The sequence below is a fragment of the Nannospalax galili genome, unplaced genomic scaffold, assembly GCF_000622305.1.
Source record: "Nannospalax galili isolate Female #2095 unplaced genomic scaffold, S.galili_v1.0 scaffold1711, whole genome shotgun sequence".
Taxonomy (NCBI): domain Eukaryota; kingdom Metazoa; phylum Chordata; class Mammalia; order Rodentia; family Spalacidae; genus Nannospalax; species Nannospalax galili.
The window spans coordinates 180,636-193,493 of NW_008330347.1; positions in this window are offsets into that span (position 1 = coordinate 180,636).

Here is a 12,858-nt window from a genome sequence, read left to right on the forward strand (position 1 = left end):
AGAGGATAGTGAGTATGACACATCCCTTGGATCCCCCTCAGCACCCTTAGACTTTTCCACCCTTGCTAACCCACCCAATACTTGGTGGAACTTTAGTCGCTAATGAAAAGATCAATGACGGGAATATTGTGGTGCCAGAGATGGAGGCAGATTCTCAGCTGTAAGGTACTCAATGACGGGAATAGCACAAACCCATGATTCAGGGGCATACCCCAAACTTGCGGGTACTGAACATGGAAGCAGTTTGTGTAGCCTAAGACAGGGGCCTTACCAAAAGAAACAAGAATCCTGACTCGGGGGACCCACCACATAGCCTAAGGCAGATCCTTTATTCGCTAAAGTTATTAATAAAGGGTGAGATGTCGGGAGCTGGAGAAACAACATTCATTACCAAAAAATATAATATAGCTCTACAAACAGTTGACTTGAGCAGGACATTCTGCTTGCACAAGTAACCTTGGGAAAGAATTTATGGCAAGGTTATCTTTCTCTTCCTCTTGCAAACAGTTCTTGGAAAAATGAGTCATGCAGTAATCTCTTGGAACATCTGGTGGTCAGTCACGTTGCTGAATTGCTCAGTCCCCCTCCCATACCCATAAGAATGCTGTAACCTTTGACCAACTTCTTCAACCCCCTCTGAATACAAACTGTATAAAAAAAGGGCTTGCAGTACAATAAAGTGACCCTTGACAAGTGGACTTGCTTGGGCTCTGTCTCTTCTTTCTTGCCCGTTTTCCTTTCAGGGGGTGGTCCCCCTCGAGCTTTACCTGTACAGGGTCCCCGCAGGCGGGGGCAGGAACCCAACAGGGATGGAAGAAAGCTCTTCCAGAAGCAATATGGTTGTTATATTTGAATGTGGACTTTCCAGCGTAGCTGTAAATGGGGGAGGTGCCCACTCTTCTGTAAATAAACCCCCATCCCATGCTCTGTTAGCAAGCCCAATAAACTAGTTAGGATTGAGAGAGAGAGAGAGAGAGAGAGAGAGAGAGAGAGAGAGAGAGAATAAGAAATAGACCTCACAAATTTGTGACTTATAATTCATATTTATTATTGCCCACAGGAAATTTTAGGCTTAATGGATGCAATGAATTCTATGCAGCAATAAATATGTGTCATTTAAATAAAAAAAAAATCTCCCAACTAATAAAGGCCCAGGGTCAGATGGATTAAGCACAGCATTCTTCAAAGAACTAACACCAATGCTTCTCAAATTATTCCATAAAATAGAAAAGGAAGAAACACATCTGAATTCTTTCTACAATGCCAGTAGTACTCTGATGCCAAAAATAGATAAAGACTCAACAGCAACAAAAAATGAAAATTATAAGTCAATGTCCCTAATGAACATAGATGCAAAAACTCTTAATAAGGTACTTACAAATTGAACTCAGGAACACATCAAAAATATCATATACCATGATCAAAAGATTTGGCCGAAAAATGTTAGGCTGTGGGGAAAGTTGGCAAGGGAACAAGTGTATCAGTGTTTGCTTTAAAAGTGCCCTTTAGGGGCTGGAGAGATGGCTCAGTAGTTAAGAGCACTGGCTGCTCTTGCAGAGGACCTGGATTCAGTTTCCAACATCCACATGGTGGATCACAACTGTCTGTAACTCCAATTCCGGAGGATCTTACACCCTCTTCTGGCCTCCTTGGGCATTGCACAACAGGAGTGCATTTGTGTACATGCAGGCAAAACACTCACATAAAATAAAAAGCTGAGGCTACAGGGAGACTGTCTCAAAGAGATTTAAAAAAAAAAAAAAAAAAAAAAAAAGGACATCTATTTGTTAACTCCAAGAAATTCACCTCACCACAAAATACAGGCACTACCATAGGGTAAAAAGATAGAAAATGGTATTACCAAAATATTGATCTAGGAAACAATAGGTATCATTGCTCTAATAGCTGAAAAAATAGAGTTCACACCAAAACTAGTGAGAAAAGATAAATATTGTCACTTCATATTGATTAAAGGGACAATTAAGAAGACATTACTATTCTAAACATGCATGCCCCAATTTCATAAAACAAGTACCACTAGAGGTAAAGCCACAGATTAATCCAGCACAGTAGTAGTGGGTGACTTCAATACCACACTCTGATCAATTGAAAAGTCATCCTGACAAAAAATAACAGAGAAATATCTGAATTAAATGACATCACAGATCAAATGGACTGAACAGATATCTACAGAACATTCTATCCAGACACCTCAGAATACACATTTTTCTCAGCGTCCATGAAACTTTTTCTAAAATAGATAGTATTTTGGGCACAAAGCAAGCTTTAAGAAATATAGGAAAATTGAAGTAATGCCTTGTATTCTACCTGCCTACAGCAGAGTAAACTACAAATCAACAGCAAGGGAAACCCTAGAACATATATAAAGTCATGAAGATTAAACAACACACTATCGAACAAATCTATTGAACACACTATTGAAGAAATCAAGGAGTCTCTCTCCTTGGCCTTGAACCCATGTATCTGAGACTGCTTGAGAGTGCCTGACTCTGCCTCTGGGGGTAAGTTGCCCAAATTCCGTGCTCCCATCCCTTTGTTTTGGGACCATCTGTGGTCCCTCCAATTGCTCCAGGGCTCAGCCTTCCCTGCTAGCTAGTGGGGGAGCATTCTATTCTTATCTCCTCTCCACGGGCCTTGCCTCATCCTGCTGAGGCTGCAGAAGAGCACTTACTTAGCTAGGGTTCCTTCACCCTCCTTGTGTCCCCAGGGGTACTTTTTCCTCTGAGGAGCGGGGCCTGCTGCGGAGAACTGGCTGTGGAGAGTTAGCTTCTGAGGGACGAGCGTTGGGGTCATCTTGGACAGAAGCAGCAGGAAGGGAAGAAAAATGGTCCCATGTCTCACCTGCGTGGACGTGAGAGGGGGCATTTACCGACCTGGGGCAAGACTGCTTTGAGCCCACGGGAGGCATGGGCGAAAGCTAATGGAGACTGTGGGCAGGGTGCGGAAGGGATCTGGAACGGCGGGCCACTGAGCCACAGAGCAGAACAGGGTGCCAGGTGTGGGGCACCAGGTGTTCGCCTTTGTAAGTTACTCTGTTTCCCCTACCCAGGACATAAACAATGAAAAATTCAGATAAAGATGGGTCATACAGTTTGTCTAAAAGCCCCAGGAGCAAGGGACCCTAAGAGAACTCAGGAGACACCCTAGAGGCCTCCTGAGTAGCGTACCTGAATCCATCTGGTCCCTCCCACATAAAATCAAAAGAGAGAAGCTGAAGCCCAAACCAACTTTTCATGCTAGATCAGAAAGCAACCAAGCAGCATCAATAATACAAACAGAATCAAACTTGAATCCATCAAAGACAGGCTTGACCTTCATACCAGACTCAGAAGCAACAAAGGAAATCCACGTGCCCAAACCACAATGAAACCAGGACACACAATCTTGACCAGGCTCCAGTGAATGAGCCCACACCTAAGGACATTTGGGGACACAAGCCTAGCTCTATAGGCATGTGTGTGCGTGTGTGTGTGTACAGGAAATCTGGTGGGGAATTATTTAGGGACGTGCAGATATGGAAAGAAATCTAAAGATGCTCCAAGTACATTGGATGAAATTAACAAAAATTCGATAAAAAAGGAAAAAACAGACGCAAAATTTTTCCACAAAATATTTGCCAACCAAATTCAAGAACACATCAAAAAGATCATTCCCCATGATCAAGTTGGCTTTATTCCAGAGATGCATGCATGGTTCAATATATACAAATCAATAAATTTTATAAATTACATAAATGAATATTCAAGAACAGAAATCACATGTTCATCTCCATAGACGCAGAAAAGATTATTTTAAAAATCCAACAGCCCTTCATGTTAAAAGCCCTGAAGGAATTCAGAATAGAAGGAACATAGCTCAGTATAATAAAAGCTCTCTATGACAAACCTGCAGCCAACACTACAATAAATGGGAAAAACACAAAATTTTCCACTAAAATCATGAACAACGCAAGGGCGTCTACTTAGTCCATTCTTCTTGAATTCAGTATAATACTGGAAGTCTTAGCAAAAGTAGTGATAAGACAAGAGAGGGAAATAAAAGTGCCACAGGGAGAGAAAGGCCTCTTGAGAAAAACTGGCCAAAAGATCAAAATGCCTGGCCTGAGTGGAGACTTGACATTCCAGTTTTGCCACAGGACAATGGGACTACATCTAACAAGGTAAGTTCACCTTAAGTCATGCTAAAGAGATGTACAAAATAACCAGTTTTCCAATGAGATGGTGAACTGCTCCTGCCCAGAATCCCCACTCTCGACAGCGGTTTTATACGGGCTAGCAGCACACATTGCTCCATAAGTCTAGAAAAGTGTAATCTCTCCATTTCTTCTTTCTATCTCTTTTAACCATGCTTTCCCTAACATTTGGGGCTGTCCCAACATTTTGAGTTTCTTTACTTTTCCTTAAGGTTTGCCTCTCCACCAGGTGTCTGCTAGCTTGCCACATGCCTGACCTCCATGGCAGCTCAAAATAGGCATGGTTTTATGGCTTTTTCCCTTGCTCCTCCTTTCTCATCCTCAGGGTAGCTACTGAGATTTACAGCTTGCCTGCCCCGAGGATTTTTCCTTTAAATGATAATAAAATTATCCTAAAGATTCCATTTGAATTTATTCTTAAATTCTTTTATTAATGAGATTAGGACCCCTAAAAGGGCTCATGGTTCTCCCCTGTATCAAAAGGGATACAAATAGAGAAGGTACAGGTCAAATTTCATGATTCTATACATAAGAGACCTTATAAAGACTCTACCATTAGAACTGATATCCACCTTCAGGAAAGTGTCAAGATGTAAAATTAACACACAAAAAATTCAGCTTTCATATATATCAATGACAAACTGAAAAATAAATCAGGGAAACAGTCTCATTCAAAATAGCCTTTTTTAAAAACTTGGAATAAACATAACAAAGGAAGTGAAAGATTTCTATAATCAAAACTTGAAGAAATTGAGGAAGGCACTAGAAAATGGAAAGACCTGTGCTCAAGGGTTGGAAAAATACTGTGAACATGACTATCTTACCAAAAGCAATCTACAGATTCACTACAGATTCATCCTAATCAAAATTCCAGTGACATTCTTCATAAAAATAGAAAAACAACCTTAAAATTCATGTGGAAGAACAAGAGAAACCAGGTAGCCAAAGCAATCCTGAGCAAAAATACAGTTGGAGCCATCACTATGCCTGATTTCAAGTTATTCTACAGAGCCATAGTAATAAAAACAACATGGTATGGCACAAAAAGGGAATCACAGATGAATGGAATGAAACAGAGGACCCAGCTACGAAGCCAAGAAGTATGACCATCTGATTTTCAACAAAATGTCAAAGATAGGGGTTAGAGAGATGGCTCAGCAGTTGAGTTCCTACTGCTCTCTCAAAGGACCTGAGTTCAATTCACCCAAACCAGGAGGTTCACAACCACCTATTACTCCAATTCCAGAGGATCTAAGACTCTCTTCTGGCATCCACAGATACCACACTCCTATACATATACCCACACACAGACACACATAAAAATAAAAATGAAATTTAAAAAATTTTAAAGATACTGAAAATATACATTGGAGAAAAGATAATAGCTTCAACAAATGGTGCTGGGAAAACTAAGTATCTACATGATTGAAATTAGATCCTTATATCTCATCTGGAACAAAAATAAACAACAAATGGATCAAGGATGTCAATGTAAGACCTGATACTTTGAAAATGCTGTGGAAAAGTCAGGAATATAAGATATAGGCATGGGAAAGCACTTTCTGAACAGGACTCCAATCACTCAGGAAATAAGCCCAATAAACAACAAATGGAATCTCATAAAATTAAGGTTTTGTGTAGCAAAGGAAACTGTCAATCAAATGAAGAAGGAACCCTACCAAATGGGGGAAAATTCTTTGCCATCTATAAATATGACAGAGGATTAGTATCTAGAATATGCATAGAACTCAAGAAAGTAAACATCAATAAAACAACAGTGTTTCAAAAGGAACTCTGGAACTGAACAGAGTTCTCAAAAGAACTGCAAATAGATAGTAAGCATTTCTAAAAGTCTTCAACATCATTGGCCATCAGGAAATGGAAATTCAAACTACTTTGAGACTCTATCTAACCCCAATCAGAATGACTATCATCAAGAAAACAAACAGCAAATGCTGGCAGGGTGTAGAGAAAGAGGAACACTTGTCCATGGTTGGTGGGGGACTGCTTAGATATGCATAATACTGGCCTTCTACGTAAACCTTGACCTCACTTCAGAACCCCTGGATGGACTTATGGGGGAGAGGGGATGTCCACTGGCTCTCTTTATCCCTCTTCCCAATGTGTCCATATGGAATAAACCTGATTTCACTATTAATTTGGCTGTTTTAATTGGCTAATGGAAGACAGGTGGTTGAGCCTGGCTTGTTGGGACACACAGGCTGTGGCTCCCAATTTGGGTAACAATATATTGACAATGAAGGGACAAAAGGCACATTTGGGGGTTCCTGCCACCCATGCAAATGTTGCTATAGCCAGAAACAACCTGAGAGAAGGCTAGTCAGGAGAATAAAACCTCTGACCTAGATAGAACCCAACTTCCCAGTTTTGTTGGTCATAGAACCACCCCTAGGAAGGCAGGTTCACCTTAAGTTATGCTAACAAGATGGGTGGAATGCCAGGTGCATTAAAGAGATGGTGGAACTTTTCCTGCCAAGAACCCCTACACCTTAGCACAGTTCTGTGGATGGGGTTCACAGACTTGTAAGTCATGCCTCTTCCCCCTCCTCCTCCTCCTCCTCCTCCTCCTTCTTTCTTCTTTCTTCTTTCTTCTCTTTGGAGACAGGGTCTCAATATGCACGTCAGGCTAGCCTTGAGCTCACTCTGCAGCTCCTCCTCCTCCTCCTCCTCCTCCTCCTCCTTCTTTCTTCTTTTTGAAGGGCAATTGTTTAATTACAGTTATGTACAGAAAACTCAGCAGTGTACACTTAACTCAGTCTGGTGGTGGTTCTTTGGCCTTTGCCTTTTCCAGCTTGGCAATGCGAGCCACAGAATTGGACCCAGGATGTTACCTCCCCAGTGACGCAGAATCTCATAATAGCTGTCATTGTAATTGGTCCTGATAGCTTCCACCAGCTTAGCCAGAGTACCTTTGTCTTCCAAGTTGACCTGTGTGAAGGCCATGGTGGTGCACATCTTCCTGTGGACCAGCAGCCCCAGCCTGGCCTTCCCCTTGATGATGCTGTTAGGGTAGCAAAAAGCCCCATAAGTTTAAATGGTCCAGACTATAAAAAAAAATGTACAGGTAAAGCTCGAGGGGGACCACTCCCTGAAAGGAAAAATGGGTGAGAAAGAAGAGACAGAGCCCAAGCAAGTCCACTTGTCAAGGGTCGCTTTATTGTACTGCAAGCCTTTTTTTATATACAGTTTGTATTCAGAGGGGGTTGAAGAAGGTCAAAGGTAACAGCATTCTTATGGGTATGGGAGGGGGACTGAGCAATTCAGCAACGTGACTGACCGCCAGATGTTCCAAGAGATTACTGCAAGCAGAATGTCCTGCTTAAGTCAACTGTTTGTAGAGCTATATTATATTTTTTGGTAATGAATGTTGTTTCTCCAGCTCCCGACATCTCACCCTTTATTAATAACTTTAGCGAATGAAGAATCTGCCTTAGGCTATGTGGTGGGTCCCCCGAGTTGGGATTCTTGTTTCTTTTGGTAAGGCCCCTGTCTTAGGCTACACAAACTGCTTCCATGTTCAGTACCCGCAAGTTTGGGGTATGCCCCTGAATCATGGGTTTGTGCTATTCCCGTCATTGAGTACCTTACAGCTGAGAATTTGCCTCCAATCTCTGGCACCACAATATTCCCGTCATTGATCTTTTCATTAGCGACTAAAGTTCCACCGAGTATTGGGTGGGTTAGCAAGGGTGGAAAAGTCTAAGGGTGCTGAGGGGGATCCAAGGGATGTGTCATACTCACTACCCTCTGGATCTTCAAGCTGTAACCGATGGTAGTGGATAGAGACCTTAGTGGCCGAATCAATTTGTATTTACTAAAGTCAGTAATCTTTCGGAACACTCATGGCCCAAAGGAAATTATGAGCAGGATTCCATTCCACATGCTCCACATGGGGTTTGCAAAGAGCTCTTGGCATCTTTTTTCTAGCTCTTCTTGGTGTTTTTTGATCTGATCTCTGATGATCCCGGACTTGTTGGTATAAAAGCAGCATCTTTCCTGTAAAGCTAAACAGATACCTCCCTTGTCTGCTGTTAGTAAATCAAGTCCCCGTCTATTTTGTAAGACAACCTCGGCCAGTGAGTCTACCTGGTCCTGAAGATCTTGTACAGACCGATAGACCATATTAACATCATCAATTAACTGCTGAGATAATTTGTTGTAAGTGTCTATTGCCACTCCTACACCAGCTGAGCCAGCAGCAAGTGTTCCTGAGATACCCAGTCCAATAAGCAATGGAATAAATTGGACCGCTCGTTTGTGCCTAGGAATGAATGTGTCAAAGCTAGGCAAGGGCACAGGCTCATCTCCTGGAATTATGTCTATGTCTGGCAAAAGCAATGCAGGGGCATATGAACCGGTCCAATTAGTGGGTAAATAAGGATAGGCCATGTTATTTCCACATACATAAATTCTTCCCCCCCCAAACAGCCTGTCTGAGAGGTGTTGACAAACCTAGAGCAGGTAGTAAACATAGCTAATCCAAGATCTACATCAAAGGAATTATTTTGAAAAGGATAAAAAAGACAAACAGATGTACTGAAATAACGGGGTAGGACCTTAAAAGGTGTGGAATAGCTACAGTTATCTGGAGAGACAACTTACCTCAGATCAGCAGCTCCTCATGAGCAGGGAGAGTGCAGATCAAACGAGGCGGCGATCCGGCGCAGTTACTTTCACTTTGTCGGAGGCCGTCCTCAAAGGCGTACCCAGGTCTGTCTTCAACCATCTCTGTCTGGCGAGGGTCCATACCTCGAGCCCCATTTTTAGGTACCACTTGCCCCCACCTGCGGGGACCCTGTACAGGTAAAGCTCGAGGGGGACCACTCCCTGAAAGGAAAAACGGGCAAGAAAGAAGAGATGGAGCCCAAGCAAGTCCACTTGTCAAGGGTCGTTTTATTGAATTGGAAGCTTTTCTTATATACAATTTGTATTTAGAAGGGGTTGAAGAAGTTGGTCAAAAGATTACAGCATTTTTATGGGTATGGGAGGGGGACTGAGCAATTCAGCAACGTGTCCTGCTTAAGTCAACTGTTTGTAGAGCTATATTATATTTTTTGGTAATGAATGTTGTTTCTCCAGCTCCCGACAGGTTCCTTCTGTGCTTAAGGCTTTTGTAATTTATTATTATTTTTTTACTGTGTATCTTGAGGGAGAATTCCCCCCCCTTAATTCCCATTCCCATAGTTCTTTGTCTAGCCTTCAATCCCCCTCCCCCCCTAACTACTCCCTTTTTACAATTTCTCCCTCAGTAGCACCTGTCTCCTACTATTTTTCTCTCTTGGGCTCCTTCTTTCCCTTAACCTCCCTGGTTCCCTTCCATATTCCTGGTTCCTGCAGTTACATCAGGATATACACACACTTATAGGAATTTGGTGCTAGGATCCACAAACAAGGGAGGACATATGTCTTTTGTTTTTCTGAGTATGTATTACTTCACTTAGTAGAACAGTTTCTAGATCTATCCATTTACCTGCAAAGTTTATTATTTCATCTTTCTTTCTTTCTTTTTTTTTTTTTTGTCCTTTTGAGACAGGGTCTCCCTGAAGCCACAGCTGGCCTGGTACTCACTATGTAGACCAGGCTGGCCTCGAACTCACAGAGATCCACTTACCTCTATCTCCCAAGTGCTGGGATTAAAGGTGTGTGCCACCACACCCTATTTCATCTTTCTTTACTGCTAAGTAGAACTCCATTGTGTAAATATACCACATTTTTGTTGAAGGGCACTTAGGTTGCTTCCATCTTTTAGCTTTTGTGAAAAGAGCAGCAACAAACATGGTTGTATAAGTGTGTCTACAATACAATGATTCTTTTGGGTATATGCCAAGGAGTGGTATAACTGGGTCATATGGTAGGTTCATTTTTAGTTTTTTTTAAGAGTTCTCCACACTCTTTTCCATAGGGGTTGCATGAGTTTTCAATCCCACCAGCAGTGAATGAGTGTTCCCCTTTCTCCACATCCTTGCCAGCATTTGGTAACATTTGTTCTCTTGATCTTAGTTGGCCTGTCTGGGGTAAGGTGAAATCTTAAGGTGGTTTTAATTTGAATTTCCCTATTACTAATGGTGTTGAACACTTTTAAAGATGCTTCTTAGCCATTTTTATTTCTCCCTTTGCGAACTCTTTGTTTAGACCTTTAGCCCATCTTTTAATTGGGTCATTTGTTTTCTTGCTTTTTTTGTATTTTGAGTTCTTTATATATTCTAGATGTTAAACCTCTGTCAGATGTGTCACTGGTGAAGATTTTTTTTCCAGTCTGTGGGTTTTCTTTTCACTTTCTTGATTGTTTCTTTTTCTGTACAGAAGCTTTTTAGTTTAATGAGGTCCCACTTGTTGATTGTTGACTTTAATTCCTAAGCAACTCTGGTGTCTGATTTAGAAAGTCCTTTCCTACGCCTGTAGGTTACTGCCAATATTTTCTTCTAATAGTTTCAGAGTTTCCAGTTTCACACTGAGATTTTTAATCCATTTGGAGCTGTCTTTTGTGCAAGGTGAAAGATAAGGATCTAGTTTCATTCTTCTGCAGGTGGAGATCCAGTTTTGCCAGCACCATATTTTGAAGATGTTGTCTTTCCTTCATTGTGTGTTCTTGGCACCTTTACCAAATATCAGATGGCTGAATTTGCAGGGACTCAGGCTTGGGTCTTCAGTGATGTTCCATTGATCTATGTGTCTAGTTTTGTGCCAGTACTGTGCTGTTTTTATGACTATAGCTCTGTAGTATATTTTGAGATTTGGTATAGTAATCCCCCCAGTGTTGCTCTTTGTGCTCTCAGGGTTGCTTTGGCTATCTGGGGACTTTTGTGCTTCCAAACAAATTTAAGGATTTTTTTTTCTAATTCCGTGAAGTATATCATGGGGCTTTTGATTGGGATTGCATTGAACCTATATATTGCTTTTGGTAGGATGGTCATTTTCTATATATATGTATTGTCTTTTTGGGATAGGGACTTCCTGTAGCTCCAGCTGGCCTGGAACTTGCTATGTAGAACAGGCTGGCTTAGAACTCATAGAGATTTGCCTGCCTCTGCCTACCAAGTGTTGGGATTAAAGGCATGCACCACCATGCCCAGCCTCATTTTCACAATATTAATTTTTCCAATCTATGAGCATGGGAGGTCCTTCCATCTTCTGCTGTCTTCCTCAATCTCTTTCTTTAAAGATTTGAATTTTTCTTGATGTCTTTGCTCAGGTTTATTCCAAGATTTTTTTTTTTTTTGCAGCTATTATGAATGGGAGGGTTTCCCTGTACTCATTCTCCAATTGCTTCTTGTTGGTATATAGAAAGGCTAATGATTTTTGTAGATAAATTTTGTAACCCGCCACTTTACTGAAAGTGTTGATCAGTTCTGGGAGTTTTCTGGTGGACCTTTTCGGATCTCTTAGGTATAGTATCATATCGTCTACAGCAAGGAATAATTTGAACTTTTCGAATTAGTGCTCCTTTAATTTCCTTCTCTTGTCTTACTGCTCTAGCAAGAGTTTCAAGCACTATATTGAAAAGGAGTGGAGACAGTGGACATCCTTGTCTGGTTCTTGATTTTTTTAATATTTTATTTATTATTTTTATTTTGTATGTACAACTGTATTGCCTGCATGTATGTGAGTGCACCCGTGTCATGCAATGCCGTGGAGGTCAGAAGAGGATGTAGGATTTCCCTGGAACTGGAGTTAAGGATGGTTCATAGCTGCCACGTGGGTGCTGGGAATCGAACCTCGGTCCTCTGCAAGAGCAGTCAGTGCTCTTAACCACTGAGCCATCTCTCCAGCCCCTGGTTCTTGATTTTAATGGGAATGCTTCCAGTTTTTCTCCATTTAGAATGATGTTGGCTATGGGTTTGTTGTATAAAGCTTTAATTATGTTGAGGTATGTTCCCTCCAGTTCAATTCCCTTTAGAACTTTTATCATGAATGTATGCTGAATTTTGTCAAAAGCTTTTTCTGCATATATTGAGATGATGATATGGTTTTTGTCTTTGAGTCCACTTATGTGATTGATGATGTTTATTGATTTGTGTATATTGAACCATCCCTGTGCCTGTGGGATAAAGTCTACTTGATCATGGTGAATAATCTTTTTGATGTACATCGGTATGTGGTTTCCAAGTATTTTGTTGAGACTTTTTGCATCCATGTTCATTAAGGATATGGATCTATAGTTTTCTTTTTTGGTTGTGTCTTTACCCAGTTTGGGTATTAGAGTGTTGCTGGCTTCACAGAAGGAATTTGGGAGTTCTCCGTCTGTTTCTATCATTTTGAATAATTTAAATAGTATTGGTTGGAGGTCTTCTTTAAATGTCTGGTAGAATTCTGCTGTAAATCCATCTGGGTTTGGGCTTTTTATAGTCGGGAGGCTTTGTATTACTGTTTTCATTTCCTTATATGTTATGGATCTGTTTAAACTGTTGATCTCTTCTTGGTTTAACTTTGGTGGTTCCCATGATTTTAAGTATCCATCCATTTCTTTTGTTTTCAAATTAGTGGAGTATAGGTTTTTAAAGTATTCCTTTATAATGTTCTGGATCTTTTGGGTATCTGTTGTGATATTTCCCCTTTCATCTCTGATTTTGTTGATTTGGAGGTGCTCTTTCTTTCTTATGGTTAACTGGGTTAGAGATCTGTCA